This window comes from Thunnus albacares, chromosome 4, assembly GCF_914725855.1.
Source record: "Thunnus albacares chromosome 4, fThuAlb1.1, whole genome shotgun sequence".
Taxonomy (NCBI): Eukaryota; Metazoa; Chordata; class Actinopteri; order Scombriformes; family Scombridae; genus Thunnus; species Thunnus albacares.
The window spans coordinates 11,543,375-11,561,699 of record NC_058109.1 but is presented as its reverse complement, the minus strand read 5'-3'; the positions used below and the strand labels follow the sequence as shown (position 1 = coordinate 11,561,699).

The 18,325-nt window shown below is 38.8% G+C and overlaps 1 long non-coding RNA gene across 1 annotated transcript; it reads left to right on the top strand.

The window, feature by feature from the left end:
* The first annotated feature begins 3,146 nt into the window (after positions 1-3,146).
* LOC122980278 lies at positions 3,147-18,314 on the top strand. The gene is made up of 3 exons (XR_006403020.1): positions 3,147-3,335; positions 3,671-3,810; positions 18,208-18,314. It is a non-coding gene; the product is annotated as an uncharacterized LOC122980278 (long non-coding RNA).
* Positions 18,315-18,325: the final 11 nt, after the last annotated feature.

Here is an 18,325-nt window from a genome sequence, read left to right as displayed (position 1 = left end):
CTTTTGTGACCCAGAGGTGGATAAATACATACTACTCAACAAAATGTTGCAACTATGTTGTTGACCAACAGAAGGAGCTGTTGCTGGATAGAAATGTGTTCAGTGTTTAAGTTTACTTTTCAGTGATACTCATATTTCCACAGATGAAAGATTTCCATAAGTAAATTAGGTTTAAAAGATTGGAAAAGCAGTATTAGCCTCAATATTTGACCTATTGAACTATTAACTATGCACATACAGTGTATTGAAGTGTGGTAGCGATAGTATAAGAGCAAAAATATCTAATGGCTGATCTTTTTGAATGTATTGCACTTATGTGACCTTAGTTGGCAAATAACTATCTGCTGAGTGATTATCATATTACAATTTTAATTTGGTTTTTCAAAAACATACTATGCTAATGTATAATTATATCCGGCTTTATGTATATTTTACAGGGAGGTTACACAAATACCACAGCAAACCATAAACTAAATACAGTATAATGTGATACAGTAAAAATTTCACTGACATTATTACAAGTCCATGCAAATTCAGTATGGAGTTATACTGTATGTACACATTTATGAAATATAGTAAGTTCTAAAGATTACTTAAGGGTATCATTGCTATAATAACAAAACACTCCCTTACAAGTGAAATTCCTGCAATGACTTAAGTATAGCACTTATTATTATAAGACATGTAAGTAGCAAATGTAAATATTCTGTCTATTAGAGAGCTAAATTATTAATGCAGTAATTGGTTCTGTGTTTGACTTCTTAATCAACTTTGGGTTTGAGCTGCAGCAATGCACCAACTTTTTTTTTTTACATTATCAGAAATTATCCATTTTGCAAGTAGAATCTTAATCTGCAAACCAAACTGCAACTTAACATTGAGTTTTGATCCTTTTATTCTCTTGAAGTAGCTTTAAGATTGGAAAAGTCATATTATTCCACTCTGTCTGACAGTGTCACGTATATTCTGGATCAGCTTGTTCCAACTCATTGAAGCTTTATGATGTTAACACTGAGTGAAATAGTCAAACCAAAGACAGCTTGTTTTTTGTGGCTGCATATTTCATCAAATGGAAATGTTCTAGATGTCTTGTGCGGCATTTTATTCAAATGTTCACCAAAATTCATACAGACATAATGTCTATTTGGCACACTTGGGAAACTTTGGGATGTCTTTTAGCATTTAAGAAAAAATTCTTGAACAATGTTTGGCTGCACAATGTAGTAAAGTGTAAAAGTCTCAAAGGTGGAAAAACTGTAGTAATGTAACATTTTTCTTAGGACAAGACATCTCCCTCATAAGATCTGCCTGGGAAAAGACTTAACTTTACAAACTGATGAGGGTTATTGGAACCTCAATCTACAGCAAATACACAAGTTCAGTTAATGCTCTAGACATTGCCTTATACCATTTAAAATTACTTATAGATGCATTATTCCAAATCTTCACTACATCACATTTTTCCCACAATATCTCAGATTTGTGATGAGGCAGAAAAGGCCACTTTTATTCATAGTTACCTAATGTGCTCTGATACTCAGTCTAAGCATATCAGATATTATTTAAAAGTTAATATTTCAAAAATTCAAGATCATGTTAGGCCAATCCTTAGATGTAGATATTTCATATATGACATTGTCTTATGTCTGCCAAAAAATGTTTGCTATGATTGTGGAAGGGTAAGGAGGCTCCTAACATGAAGATGTGGCTTGCAGAACGGCTCAGTTCTGAATATCCGCACAAAACCTCTAAATAGATCAAGTTTTTTCATGACATGTAGGATTTTAGGGTTTGATGTTTGGTTTTAGTGTTAGGACAAATCTTGGGTGGAAGATTAGAGAGGGAGCATAGAGATAGATGTAAATGTTTATTTAATTTAATTTATTTAATTTATTGTTTTTTCTACATCTCTGCATTTGTACACCTTTACAGGTATACACCATATCATCTTTGTGTGGTTTGCTTCATATTGTGCATTACAGCATAACTAACTGCACTGTTTTTTGTTTTTTTTAACCTTTTCTAATTTCTGTACTTAATCATTTTTTGCTATGTCCTCTCTCAATGGCCTCTTTAAAAAGGAATGTGCAATTTCCTTAATACTTTTTTGCCACACGAACACTTCAATAGAAATAGTATAAAAAGAAAATAAGGAGTAAAATATCACTATTTCAAATCTGCTCTTAAGTATTAGATGCATTTTGTTATTGCCTAACTCTGATAAGGCCATGTTGAATGTCAGACAGTGTTGTGGAGTAACTAGTTACATGTAACAGCGTTAGGTAATTAAATTACAAAATTAATGTAATCCGATTGTAATCTGTTAGTTACTAAGAAAAAATATGTAAAAAGGGGTTACATCTGAACTTATCCTTTTTGGCAAAAAGCTTATATGTAGAATATAACATTCATTCTGTTGCTTTGCATCTTTTCTTGTGATTTTCTTTTTGTTAAAATCAATATTTTAGAAGCTATCCAAAGATTTTTGTTCATTTTAAATCTGTATATGACCTCAGAATTTTCTGTAAATACAAAAGAGGTGCTGAAAAATTCAGTCACTCAGGAACCAGTGTCAAAAAACTGTGAACTGTACTCAGACCTGTTGATAGTTCTGTCACCATGCAGCGTGAAGTTGACCTGAATATGGACGTGGTTATATTTTTCCTTTACTGCAGTCAGAGTTTGTTGTTTGTGATCTACATACTTGTGATTTGTGTTGGTGGTTGTGCTTTAAAATAAAAACATCCCAATCTTAATTCAGGTTATATTGTTATATTTGTTATATTTTTTTGACAGTAATCAGTGTTGAGTACTGTTGTGAGGTTTCAGCTTTATTGCCCAGTTTAACACATTTATTAGAGAAGTAATCAAACGTAATAAGTTACGTTACTTTCATTGAGTAATTGAAATAGTTACATTACTCATTACATTTTTAAAAGGGGAACTAGTAATCCGTGACCCATTACATGTGAAAAGTCCCAATATTGGTGTCAGACTGGTTTTTGGGGCAGGAAGCACTTCCAGTGTGTAGGGGTTTGGGGGGGTGGGGGGGTGGGGGGCGGAGCCTGCAGTGAAGTCACTGCCCCCCCACCCCCCCAGCTTGTTGATTGACGCTCACCAATGGCTCCTCCTTGCAAGTCTTTTTTTCCCTCCCCCTTCGTTTTCCAGTGTAGTGCGTTGATTTCATACCAAAGTCATACTTAACATTCCACTTATACTGTCAAACCTCTGAGAAATATTACGGAAAACAACAAGGCGCCAAATTACAACAAACTTACTAAATTGAGCAGCTGTTCTCATTGAAGAGAAGAAGGTGACTGCCAGAATAAAAAAAGGTAAGTTCTCCACAAATGTTCCCTCTTTCTGTTAAGAGCGCTTTTTTCTGGGGAGTTTTTTCATGCCGCTTGTCTCGGTGAAGTTTTCAGATCATTGTCATTTTTTACATTTTTCCGCGGAGCTCCCTGCGTTGGGAGGGAAGGAAACATTTGCAGATTGATAGTCTATAGTGTTTGACTTTCCCAGTGTGCAGGGATATCTTTGACAGGCTCTGAAACAATAATATTTCCACCGGGAGCCCGCTCATTGACACATACTATTACACAAAAAGAAAAACCTTCTCCTTTGACAGCAAAGAAGTGGGGCCAATATGTTTGTTTCCTGTCTCGCACAGTTCATACCTGGATCCAACACTTCCAGCCTTGTTCCTCAGAGGAATCCAACAGTTATACCTACAGGCGCAGACAGAGACAAACTAAAACCATTTGGAGGAATACACTACTTCAGTCTGCTGTGGACCTCTGCATCCCAAAGGTAAGAGCAGTTCTTGATTTGTCAGACAATGAAGACAAAGCGTTCTATTGGACAAAAAGTGCTTGTTTACACCAAGATACACATACACATTTGTGAAATAATAATCCTTCTTTCAACCAAGACTGATCAGCTGCACATACTTTCTTTTTTAGTTGTCTCTCTGCCAGTCATAATGACACTTTGAACAGCTATTTTCATGACATATTTTGGTTCAAATATCTAAAGTGTGTTTACCAAGACATAAAAATAAATCTTAATTTTAACATTGCTTGCATAATAATTACAATTTTAAATAAGAAAACAAGGCAAAACTTATTTTTAAAAATAAATCTGGGACTACACGTCTGCATACCAAAAAATATTTCTGTTGCATCATTTTAATTTTTATAAATACCAAGACTCCTCTGTTAGCTGCTCACAAAAAACACTACAAAAAAACATTTTTAAAAAAATACCTACTATGGTCAATTGAGAAGAAATCTCACAAGAAACAAATGCCTGTCATTGCTAACAAACAAAATGTATGTAAACAGAAGTGGGCCTCTGTGAGTGCTCGTCTCAAAATTACGGCACATAGGACGAGTAATGTGTTGATGAATAATCTTATTTTTTCTTTACACTTTATACAACTTTCACTTGACCTTTAATTACCTCATATTATCCTATCCTTATCTGAATCTATCTATCAGATCTTTCTAAGACAGAAACAAACTTTCACTTTCTTTCTTTTGTTTTTTACGTCTCTCTTTCTTGCCGACAAACATGGCATGTGATGCTGATACTCTGCAAAGTCCTACTAAGTACATAATTCATAGGTGAGGATTTGAGATGCATGGATATGTATGCGAGCTAATTGTATAATTATATGAGTGCCACCTCAGGCTACACCTGCTCTCAGTCTGTGTTGTTAGTTCAGCCTGGGTAAACAAGGATTTTTTTTATTTTTTTATTTTTTTTTACAGGGCCAAAAGTTTAAGTTGATTAGAAAATTTAAAAACGGCTTGTTAGCACCTTCTTCATCCTAAATTAGTGCAGTCATAAGAGCTGTGGCGCAGAGTTAAATCACTGCCAGTCAACAGGTTTGACTAAACAACAGAATGCAGTTTGTCAGGTTAGTCACAATGAGCAGAATAACCTGTCTGTCTGTCTTTTACTGTGTTTTTTACCATTCCAACATTCCTTAAAGTTATGAAATGTAATGTATCATTAATATATACTTTATTTTTAAATATTTTCACCAAGCTTGTGAGGCAAAAAAATCTCTGGAGCAGTGCTTGTCTTTTACTGCTCCGTCTTTAATCCATATGGCTGTAAATTTAAAATACGACAGGCGTTTGGTGACATATTTAAAGACGGGCAGTGTCTATTTGAGCTACAGTCTGATCTTTTACTGCAACACTGATATAGAGGATGATTAAGATCACTGTGTGTATGTTAGGTCATGGTTGAGAGGTTAAATCTACAGGTTGAGTACTTCTGAAGAGCTACTTTCTACCACTTTCTATTAACATGTGGAAGTGATGTTCTGAAATGAAACGACCAACCAGTACAACCAAACAATGTGTCCTTGGTAAATGAGACATGCCAAGATGCCTAATAATAGATTTCAATGCTGATGGGTAAATCTGGAAAGGATTAAGCATTCTGCTGTTCCGACAGATTCCCTTCATTGTTTTTAGGCAGCATGAATGCATCAGGCCTCCAAACGTACAATGTGGTATTTTTGCCTTGAACATACTTTATATGTCTCAGCCGTTGTGGGTTTAGCATGTACTTGTGTGAGAGTTTAAATGCGAAGGGAAAGTTTTACAACTTCACCCATGTCATGGAGGTCAATTAGATTACTTGGAGTAATATCCCCTTAAAGTGGCCGTTTTCTTTCTTTTTACTCCCCAGCTGTGTTCCTTCAGGCCGATTATCAGAGGGAAGAGTTAATGAGCATGTGTTCTCTTCATGAGGGCAAAAAAAAAAAAAATCTGTAATCCTCTGATGTTTTTGATTTTTAAAGCATACGTTTAATCAGACATTGTTAAAACACTGTAGGCATTTCAAATAATGACTTTTCTGCTGCTGACTCCAGTGCTGAAGTGCATCCTTTTCTTTGTGCTGCAGTGTGTTTACTTTGGATGCAGGTCTGTTGACCGTTTGTCAGCAGTGGCTTCACCCGTTTGTGTTAAACCCACAGAAGAGCGGCTAATGAGCTTTTGCCCATTTGTGCAGATGTTGGTCGCTTTCTTAGCACCATCCCCAGAAGTAGTCGTCCAAATGGTGGACACTTACCCCTCTGTCAACCCAGATTGGAACAAATACCACTTATGTCTGCGTGGTGAGCACACAGAGGGCCTCAGAGAAAAGCCTGCAGCTCTCAGCAGAAGGGCATTAATGACAATCTGGAATACAATATGCAGTCTGATGCTAACTTGCAGCGGTTTAGTTAAAGACTGTGTTGATGAAGAGCATATTGTGCTACAGTATGAGCTATTTTATTACAACCTAAGGGGAAAAAATGTACAATTTCAAACTTTGCATGCTCCTATCTACCGCCGACAAAATATATCTTAAAATATATACAAGTTCCTACATTCTCAAACTCCCCCTGTAACACAATTTATCATCATTGTATTCCTGTTAATGCACTGCACATGTTTACATATCCTCCAAACCATGAGGTTTTAACAGATAAGCTTTCTGGCCTCCTGTTCGGACCACTCAGGGGAGGAGCCGGGGAGTGGCCTAGAACAGTATAGTCTTTGTGTCAGTTGTCCCCAAGTTGCTTAACGTTTTAGTTGTTCTTTCTCCGGCAACCAACTGTTACGAGTGATGTTCCACATAAATGTTCTCTAAAGGGGAAGAGCTCAAGGGGGGAAGAAATGGCTGTGAGGGTATGTGGGCCAGTGTCTGCGGCTACTCCAGCCTCCATTATAGATAACAGGAGTGTCTCGCTCACACTGGGCCTGTCTGGTGTTTCATAGATGTGTGTGTGTGTGTGTGTGTGTGTGTGTGTGGCCTGTGTGTCGCACTGAAGCTCTAGTGACCCAAGGGCACTCATGTGAAACCCCTTTAATCCCTCTGCTCAGGGTGTTTTGGGTTGGGGGATGATCTCCTTCAACAGCACAGTTATTCATTTTTTGTTGCTCTTATTATAAAAGTACACAGGTGTCCAGTTCAGTTTGAGCATGATCAGGCCTTTATGTGCATACATTAAATGTGCACCAGTGTAACAAGCTTCATCTTTGGTTCATTTATTTATGTCAAACATAGTTTTTCCTTGTGAAAATCCCCTCTATATGGCCCTGATCAAAGCCATAACTGCTTTTAATGCCTTATTCCACGATTTATATGGTTAGATGAGTTATTGGCTGGTGCATTCTGCTGCAAAGTTATGCATGTCTTAAAGGTTTCACAGATTATGGCTTCAAACCGCTCCCCTCACCACAAAATGACCAATTCAGGCTAGAATGGCTTCTCCGCTACGTTCTCTGGAAAATTTCCGATTAAAATGCTGATTCAGGCTGTAAAAGAAAAAAAAAAAGCACTCTGGCGCACTCGCCCCACTTTGTCAGTCTTTCCTTCTTCAGCTGGATTAAGGCTTAATTCTCTGAAAGTGTGACAATTCAAGGTAGACCACATAGCCAGCAGCATCCAGCGTTAAAATAGAACAATGAATGAATGAATCAGGCCCTATCTTATGTTCATGCTCTTGGCCCGACGTGTGATACTCATTTATCCGCCTGAGTCTCTGTGAGTCATTCAGGAAACCAGTAACCTCTTCTTACCTCAGAGTGAGTTAGTCTGTTTCCATGTTGTGTGATTTGTTTACAAGAAAACAACAAATAAGAATCAGTTGTGGTGATTTTTACGGTATAATGTTTAAAAAAAATGTATGTCTGACTCCTCCAGCTCGGATCATTTTCACACTGAAAACACGGTTGTTCATTCTTGCGTGCGAGACGTTACTGTGGACATAATTGTTTTTCTTGGGCATGCAGCTGGTATCAAACTGCAAATGTTTGACTTGACAAGGGGTGCATGTGGTGGTGGTGTGTGTGTGTGTGTGTGTGTGTGTTTGTCTCAACTTTTCCCTCTGCCTCTCTTTCTGCCTCTTGCCGTGTGAGCTGTTGGCTGTCCTGCCCTCCTCTCACTCTCAGCTCTGATTGTTTCCTGAGCCCCGTGCCAGATAGGAAGTAGGAGGAAGTTATTGGAGGAGCTGGAGAGAATTTATTAGGGCCAAACACAGACACAGGAGAGGAGGGCAAGGGGAGGGTGGTGACTCTGATTTTTGGAGATGGGGCTCGTGCTTTCATGAGTCTGAGGAAGGCACCAGTGTCGGGAGCGAATGTAGAGCAGACAGGCCGACACTTAAGCCAGCTCATCGCCTTCGATTTATCCCCTAAATAGAAAAATAAATAACACGCTTAAACATGTGCATTTGCTGTGAATGCATCTGTGTGTCAGGAGGAATAAAGGCAGCATTTCCAGTTCTTGTCAGAGAGCAGCTTTCCTGGCCTGGAACCTAAAATGTTTTCTTTATCTGTAATCTGACCTTAGAGAGCAGCTGCTCCTCCTGCCGCCAAGTCCTGTTGTTTCCCCTGTCAAGTGTGTGTTTGTGTGGCTGTTGGTGTGTGTGGAGGGTGGAGGGGTGGTGGGGGCGGGGAGGGGGGGGGGGGGGGGGGGGGGGTTCTCACTGCGACAGAGAACACTCACTCTGCATCTGTGAGCACCCTTCAAACTTAACAAGACTTGTGGGTTTCGTGTGGAAGGGTTTTTAGGCTGTGGATTTGTTGTGTATAAATGCAAGTTAGGTTGGAGGTGTGTGTAACTCGCGGCCAAGCAGGGGGGCTTTCTCGCTGCCAGCGGGGGTCCCTTCTTTGCCAATAAGTGTCCCAGCTCTAGCAGCAACTTAACAAAGACTGCATTTTTTAAAGACATGAACAAATCTTGTAGTGTATTAGTTAGCCAACAGATGGAGGTATATATGGAAGGACTTAAACAGAACTGGCTTGATGGCTCAACAGTGGAAGGGACAGATTTAAGGGAAATCTGTTAACAATCTGCTTCGGGACATGAGTCAGTAGAATTGAGTCATGGTGATGGGGGTGTACACGCTCACAGACAGGAGGGGGAGGCTGATTTTGTGTTTGTGTGTGATATGATCTAAAACATTTACTTTGGGAAGAATAAATAATATTCGAACCAAAACACTAACCAAAACATTTTTATTTTATTACTTCACACTTTTTATCTTAAGTCATGCGATGTTTTTGGGCTTTAAAAAAATGTTATTTTATCATACTGACACTTTTATCGTACTGACACAAAAATCATGTGTTAAATATGTTAAACTATTTAAGAATTAGCGCTCATCAGTTTGCACACTGCTTTGTTTTGAGTAGAGATGTAGAATGAAGACAAGATGATGGATGACGCATTTATGAACTGTTTTTGAAAGCACCCAGAAAACATTTATTGTAAATACAGACATAAACAACAACATAGGATCATTTAGTCTGTGACTCCTAATATTTGTACTACGATACAAATAGTACCAGTAAACTGAATCAGAGATCTCTTTACTTTAATTTGCAATGTTTCGACCAACTACAGGTCGTCCTACGTTTTTTGTATCTAGCACCTATCCCACTGAGGTTTTGTGGAGGTGCACATAACTACTACAATTTCACTCCTAATGTTTGTAACAGTAAATGGTTCATGACCAAGCTCAAAGTGTCTTTCTGTCTCCTCAGTCCGATGGACCAGGTGCATAAAGATGTTGGCCTCTTTAACTGTTGTCATCTGACTTTTTCAGTCCTGATACCGATATCTGGGCTTTGAGTATCGGCTGATTCTGACTACTGATCAGTGTTTAATAAATAAGCTGTATGCTTCACTGTGTAGAAGAGACTGGGATCATTCTTTTCCTAACTCTGTACAACAAAATGTAACAAATAAATACATAGATGATATCTACGTATTTGTTTAGAATTATATAATATAATCATGAATTCATGAGTGAGTGATTCAAGTCATTTGTTCGCAGGGATACACTCACTCATCCTTCGTAAGAGGAATGGGCTGTGTTTAAGACAGCAAATACAGCTTACACAGCTGATTTGGGTTGCTAACATTTACAACCATTCAGCAACATTGGTCTCGGACTGCAATGCAGATATATGACATTATCTAGATTGATATTATACGTGCAGTGCCGCGCGCACGCACACACACACACACACACACACACACACACACACACACACACACAAAACATTACAGTTTTGAAAAGAGGATAGCTATAACGAGTAAAGGATCTGAGTACTTCTTCCAACACTGCCGGTTACAGAATCTGATGGGTCACCAAACTTGTGTAACACGGCTCAGCGGTGCCAGATTGACGGTGACATGACAGAGAGAAGAAAGTAATCCTGGAGGGGAAAGTGCCTGAAATTTGCCTGAAGAACCGAGCTAATGCTAACTGAGCCAGCCATTGCCAAATAATCAAACAGAAACTTGACTTTTCACTTGCTTTGACATAACCACCATGGTTATAAAGTAAATAGTCAGGCGATTTTGTTAAGTTATACGTTGCCTTGGATTTAATTAGGTGTTTTGCCATTACATTTTAGGCCACACGCGACTGGTTTTCTCTTTGCAAGATTAGCTACAATAGCCAGTGTTATTGAGGCTACACCAGCTCCTCGGGACAGCTGATATTTACTAAATATAGTGTTTAAAACAACTTCACATCGGCTGGTACTAGTGTTATAAGTTAGCGCACACTTTGTACTGTCTAAGCCTTGTGCTTCACTATGCTGGAACAACAGCAGCAACCCGACTTCAGTGGGAGAGAAGCATCTAATGGAACAACAGACCCTGCTGGTGTGTCTTCCTTTCTATAAAATAGATTGGCCAAGATTAGCCCAATTGTCACGATACCCAATCCAGCTATTTGAGTCAGTATTGGACCGATATCTGATATCTGTATGGGATCGGTGCATCCCTTCACCAGAGTTCAAAAACCCTGAGAACTGGCCTGAGAAAATGCAGTTGTCCATCTGTTGTGTTGCCCTCTGGTATTTACAGTATTTTTGATGAGTAACATCAAAAAGGTCATGTCTTTATGTGTCTAGCTCAGGCCACCTTGGCATCATTACAATAAAGTTTCTCTGACTGTTGTATGCTCCTGTTGAGATTCAGTTGCTTTAGGAAACTTCAGTTGAAGTGTGGGAACTTTTTAGCAGAACTTCAGGATCAAACAAGTAATGTGTGTGTGTGAAATTAACAGCAGATGCGTAAACGTTTTAACTGGATAAAGTCAGAAACTTGCAGGCATATACAGTATACTTGACAATGTTGTATGTCACTTACTATACACTTTTGTGACTGCATGGCTCTCATGGTGGGATGTTTAGTCTCTGTGAAAATGTATTTCTATGATCCATCGTATTTGGTGTTAAGCGTCAGACAAATGTTCTTTTCCCACCAGTGGTCAGGAGAAGAGATGTTGCCAACAGGCCATAAAAATTGGAGACATGACAGAATCATTTTGACTCAAGGTCTTGTCTCAGTGTGGACTTTGAATTCCACCGCGTAAGTAGAAATCCATCTGGTTGGTACATCTGAGACCATCAAGATGATCTCATGTTCAGTGGAAGATAAAATTGAGGGATAAAAACTGGCAATGTAAAAAAACAAAAACAGTTAGCTCTGCTTTCTCAGATTGAATAGGTGTTATTATGCCTACTCCTAAATGTCAGGCCATCCATTTGTTTTCAAGGAAACACACAAGCTCTGTTTGTTTTCCTGGCTGTAGGTGTTTGTAAGATATTTCTTACATTCTGTGGCACACTTAAACAAAATGTCTGTGAAGGAATCCCTTTCCTAATTTAGGCTGTGCCGACAGCTTTCCTCCGTGTGACCCAGCAGCCTGAGAGTGACTCAGTAGAATTACTGGAATTCATTGGGACATTTCACCGCACACAATCCTGTCTAGAAAGAAGAAAGGAAACGCAGTGCGGTGCCAATAAACTCTGGTTGGTTCATAGATGGAGCTGGAGCAGAGATAAGCCGATTGCTGAAAACAGACTGCAATGTGATCGCTCCGTTCAGGGCTGAGAAAATGGGAAGAGGGATTCTGGTGCATGAATGGTGCCGTTTGAATGAACGTGCGAGGCGCATAGCTTTGCAGCGTTATTTACATTCCTGCTGCACATTGGAATTCTGTAGCATGTTGGTCTCAGAGTCCCATGGCCTGACTCCCAGAAAGTGGGAGGGGAGGTGTGCCCATGATTTTTGTGTTAAATGTGAGCGCAGTGTATCATTCAATCATGAGCTTCTCTGTAATAAACACTCCAATCTGGCAACCCCCTGAAGGAGTCACACACACACAGCTTTTTGCTTGGGACTGTTTGTATTTTGAATTATCTGTAACCGGTTTTATGTACAGTATTGTATTGTATGTGTTCATGTGTGCGAGGTCTATTTGCAGTTTATTTAGTTGTGTGAGTCATTACTGCTGTGCAGTTTCTCACCCAGACTTGGCTCAAAGGGATATTATAGTGTGTTGGTAACAGCTGTTCTAATATAATCAATATGTTGATTACAACAGATTTTTATTTCAAATGACGCACTGGCAGTAAATCATGTTGGAAAACTGAATCCCAGAGGTCTTCATCTGGTTTGTGAAACTGTCTCTGTAACTTTATATATCACTCACTTTCATCATGAAGTCATGACTATTGTCCTGATTTAAATCCTTTGACTCCAGTAGAGGATGTGTTGAAAAACGGCTCCACTGACAATGCCCTTCCTCTAGTCAGTGCCCTAAGCGTCACGAAGCGGGAGCGTGTTCAGTGCTGATGTTGCATTCCAGCTGGAACAATCCCACTGTTTTCCAGACCCCAAAGTGGACGCCTAAATTGGACAACACCCCCCCCCACACCACCACCACCACAACCCCCCAAATACCCCCCTCCCCTCCTCCCCCATACACACCCCCTTTCTCCCTCAGCTCTCCAACCAACCAACCAACCCAACCACCACCCACTCCTCCCATACACGCATCCCCTGGTCTCCTGTCCTTATTTGGGTAGAGACGTTCTGAGCGCTGGGTGGAGTGGGGGGAGGTAGAGGGGGAGAGGGAGGGCGTTGGGTTGACACAAGGGAGGCAGGAGGAGAAACAGTGAGCACTCGCAGCCCTTTCTTAATAAGGACATGTCTGGAATTCAGGCCCCTCTCTCAGTGAAGAGCCTCTCTTTCGCAGCACCTCACTTGAACACACTCTTGTGAGCTCTTGGAGCTCCATCGAGGTCGTCAGATCTGCATGTTACACTGAGCGGTGTTTTGCTGCTCTTCACAGCTCGCAGTGCGGAGGAGGGTTTGCGGTGTTTTCTCTGCTATAATTGGAGATAAACAATAGAGTGGCCGCCCCTTCCTCCCTCCCTCCTTCACTGTGCCACTAGTCTTTGATTATTGCCCTGGCTTTACTGAAGCTGTTGCCCCACAGCACCTGTGCATTCATTAATGAAATACTTTGGGCTGCCTGACCACACCACACACCAGACCACACAAACAGCATCTGCTTTACTCAAGGCTTAGACAGAAATGTGTATTTAAAGGTTGCACAGTGTTGATGCCACTGGCTCTTTGTGCCTACAAATGTTTTAGTTTTTAATTCGTACCACCATACAGGCTGCTGACAACAAGACTAAAATAATGGCACAACATGCTACCATACATGTTGAGACAAATGCATAATGTGTTCTCTTTGTTTTATTTTCTTCAGCTCTTTAAATTTAAAGTTGAATTACATTTCCTTTAGGTCTGCAATTAACAATTATTCAGCCCATCCTCACAAGAAAAACGACAGTATAGGTCTAAATTTCAGGCTGGCAAAAACAATCTATAGTTATGTTTACACCATCTAGCAGCTGTAGTAATTATGACCCGGGGAAGTGACGCAGTTCAGATGACGTCAGTATAAACTGACTTGATAAGATGATTCTTGCCTTGTTAGGAGGAGGCGGGTTGGGTGGATGGCTACATAGTTAGATAGCAAAAAGTGGACTTTGCTGCAGGAGAGCACTGTTCGCTTCCCGTTTCCAGCTGCGAGTGTCATGTTTCCAACCGCGACATTTTCTTAAAACCCATAATGTCATGGTGTTTACTGTTGCCATGACGACAAAGGTTGCGTAACTTTAAGGAAGTATAAGCCACATTTTAACCCAAACCATGATCTTTCCCTAACCCTAACCAAGTGGTTTTTGTGCCTAAAACCTAACCAGACCTTCACCACAGCGTTGTCACACCATAAAACATCATTATTTTTTAACAGTGTTTTTTAATGGTTTTTGGAAAGGGGCATATACTGTATGTGGTTTGGTCCCCATTCACCCTATAGAGGTGGGAGAGAGAAACAGAGAGAGAGAAAACACTCATATATGTTGTTTTGGGAGTAATTGGAAATAGACCTATTCTGTTGTTTTGGTATGAGGACGAGTTGATTATTTTCTACTAACGATTAATCTGCCGATTGTTTTCTTGATTAGTTGTTTTGTGGATAAAGTATCAGAGAATAATGAAAAATGATTTTCACAAATCACAGTTTCCAAAGCCAAAAGTGATGTATTTGAATTACTTTTTTGTGTCCAACTATCAGTCCAAAATACAAAGATATTCAAACAAACAAACAAACAAAAGCATTCAGAAAATCCCTACATTTGAGGAAAATTTTTAGCCATTTTTGCTTGAAAATGAACTCAAACAATTAATAGTAATATAAAATTATATTAATAGTAGTAATTAGTTGTATTAATAGTGACTTTTTTTGTTGATAGACTAATTGATTTGTCAACCATTTGTTGCAGCTCTATCTCCATTTATTTTTTTATTTACTTAAATATATCTTACTCCACATTTCTTTCTGTTATTCTCGTTGGGATTTGTATTAAATTTTAAGCATTAATTAGCAGGTTGACAGGACAGAATATCATTAAACTAGCCCCAACCCTACTTCTATGTAGTTAGCAATGACTGGGAGCCCACAGCGTCATCTGTGAGGACTGAGATGGATCACTTGAGCTGCCGATGAGTGCTCAGTTTCAGTGTTGAGTTTTAACAGCATGACCCTGTTGCAAAGGGGTCCGCCATAACCAATAGCCTCTCAGCTAAAATTAGCAGCTTGACTTGTGGATATTTGTCAAACTCTCATTTGGGTTCAGTGACGTCCATAAATTTCATGTTGTATGTTGCGTGTGGTAGAAAATCATTCCAGGAACAGTATTACTGATCTCCTCGCCTTTGATCTCTTGTAATTCCTTCTAAATGATGAGATGAAGGGAAAGGAGGTATCACTAATCCTCTACCTCTGCTTCTTCACCAGTTTGTAGTTCTTGGGTGATTTGGTGTAACTGCAGTGATTATAAAGTGTGTATCTTTCTGAATACTGGGAGGGAGAGACTAAGGGAGATTATATTATATGAACATATAGCTTTGGTGTAATTATACTGCGAAGACTCACACAAGCGAGGAGTTCTGTGACTTTGATGATAGATTCACACAGATATTTTCATTTTTTCACATACTTCAATATCACTGATCATCACTAGCAGTAAAGCTACTAGTGCAATTGCTTGGTTTGTTTTCATGTTACAAGAACCAACAAGACAAAACTGTTTCTAACTGCAAAAAACTCTCAGAAATGGTAGAAATTAAAAAATATGGATAGAAAAAACTACTTGAAACACACAGTCCATGATATGTTTTTAACATTCTAACATGTAAATGCTAAATATTTGCATAATTTAATCATTGAAATTCTCCCACATTGTGGCGTTCTCTGTATTTATCCATTATACTTTATTTTTGTCAGCATCTGCAGAATTGCTAAAGTAGAAACACAAGCATCCTGGGAGTATCATGGGTTACCTCATAGACTTCCATTTCAGAAACAATACAATGCTGAAAAGGCAGCTTGAAAAATACTTAAGATCTTTGCCTGCAGTCAGCCATGAGCCAACCACATTGGGACACAGTTCCCAGACCACAAGAATTCTTTGAGGCCAGTGCTGATTAGTGAGGTCTTTAAACTTCATTTTATGGAATATCTTGAATTCATTTGGCCATTTCAGAGAAATAAAATCTAGGAAATTATAGTAATAATTACGGTTAGCATTGTTTATCCATGCAAATTTAATGACTGCAATAAAGAAAATGTCAAAGGAAGCCAAAGTAGTGGCCTATGGATAGATTACATTTTGTATTCAATGTGCTTTACACGAACCTCACACATTTCTGGGGCTTTTATGCAGCTACTGTAATTATTCCACATATTTAAACTTCTAAAGAAAGAAAAGTAAAAGATTAAGTGAAACTGCTAGTTAACACTTTTAAAATTAGGTTGTAGGCATAACTGAATTGAATTGAATCGAGTCCAGGGCTCTTTAGTAACTTTTTTTCACCATCATCCCATAACCGTCCCGAAATACAATCTAAGCCGTCCCGAAATGAACCGGAGTGGACCGCCCCAAATTTAAAATCTTTATTTTTCTACATTATCAATAGTTAAAATCATTCAAAGTGACCTTAACATAAAACATCATACAAATGATTAGATGATCAATCATCAACCTTTTTATTTAAATTCATCTGAAAAGATTAGAGACTAAATCAGTCATACGACAGAAGAGCCGCACAGCGAGGAAAACAGATGAAATAAAAGCTGCTTTCAAGGAGAAAAATCTGTGATAAATCATTTTAATTGTCCTCTCTGTCTAAAGTGTACAAAGTTAAGTTTGAGCCCTGATTGAGTCCCTGCTCCACGTACTGATTCTGCAGGCATCCATTGGAAATTTGCTTGCTTAAATTTAATCATCAATTCAGAATAAGGAAACAATGGAGACCTGTTTGCCTACCAGTTAACACAGTTCCAAGTGTGACTGTGTGGTGGTAACACTGTTCCAGACGTTATGAAACTTGTTCATCCAGCACAAACGCCAAAAGGGATGTTCAGGCTTCCGCGTTCCTGCTCCACCTGGCTGATTGCCTCCACACATGAATGCCACAAAAATAATGGGTTGATAGATAAAACGATGGCTTGTAATTTAATGTTAGACGTTATCAATTATGTCAATTATGTCACATGACCTGCAGTTCCAACTGTGGCCACTGGACTATTGGATAATTTAGAGTAATTTTGGCAACAAAACTGAGGTCAAAGTCAATAAACAATCTCAAATAAAGCTACAAATAACCTTATATTGACTGACGTTTCTAGTATTGCAAGACCTGCATCCAGCAGTTGTACACATTATGGTGAAGTGTCTTTATTAGAAAAAAAATATTGATTTACAGATGATTACAGCACACATGTTACTTGTTGGTGATTGTTTTCCCATTGGATAAACAATGTATATATTAAACAGTTGGGCTGGTGATATTCTATATTCTGTTATTGTCAACAAATTCCACGAAAAGACCAACCCAAACATTTTCTGAGTTTGTCTCTCAATACTTTCAGACTTTCCTACTCTGTGTGTGTCACTCAAACCCAAACACATGCATTCCCACTAAATACATAAATCCTTAAAAACAGGTTATAAACATGTGGTTTCATTTTTAAAGAAAACTAAATAATTTTCTAAAACCGCTGGGTACTGTAGTTTTTAGCAAATGTTACTCAAACAGGAGGAAATGGTGCATATGTTGGGGACTTTTTTCAGCCACAAATTTTGTGAAATTTGGCCCTAATGAATATTTATAGTGTATATGAGATTGACTCAAAGTAGCTACAGTGCCCACATTCACATAATGAAGAAACATGTCACATGTCACATGAAAAATGTGGCTGACAAATATATTTTGAAGTGATTTTTGGACAACAATGAAGGTCTATGGTGCAGAGGAATAAGATATGTCAGGCTTTTGATGAGCAGCCAGTACTTGTTAGTTGCATCAACTCATTGAAAATGGAATGTAAAAACTTTTTTACTTAAGCCATCACATTGTCCTTGTTGTTCTTAGATTTTTTGTGAATGTTTCTTATTTAATGTGTGGTGATGTACTTTTGGATATCAAGATTTTGTTGTTTCACTTTTATGTTGTATTTCTTGTGTTTTCATCTTTTAACATCTTGACATTAAGCCTTGGATTTGTGTTTTATGTCTGCAATCCATAAATAAATAAATCACATCATATTGTGGATTTTGGTCTTTTTATGAGATTTGTTAAAAGACAGAAAAACATAAAATATCACCAAACTTATCATTTAAATTGCTGTCGGGGTAAAAAAGGCTGAACACTGTTTGGGTTTCATGGGTTGTTGAACTCTGATTAAGTTGTAAAATTTGAATTTAAAAAAAAAGTTAAAAACAACTAAACAACTTGTATCTTTTTTTTCCACAGATTTCCTACAGATCCTTTGATATTGGGGCTCGGGGTCGGGCCCAGGGGGAGCCGCCACCATTGCGTCCAACGATTGGAGTGCCAACGGTAGCCCAGAAGATGGGCTGGACGGGGACAA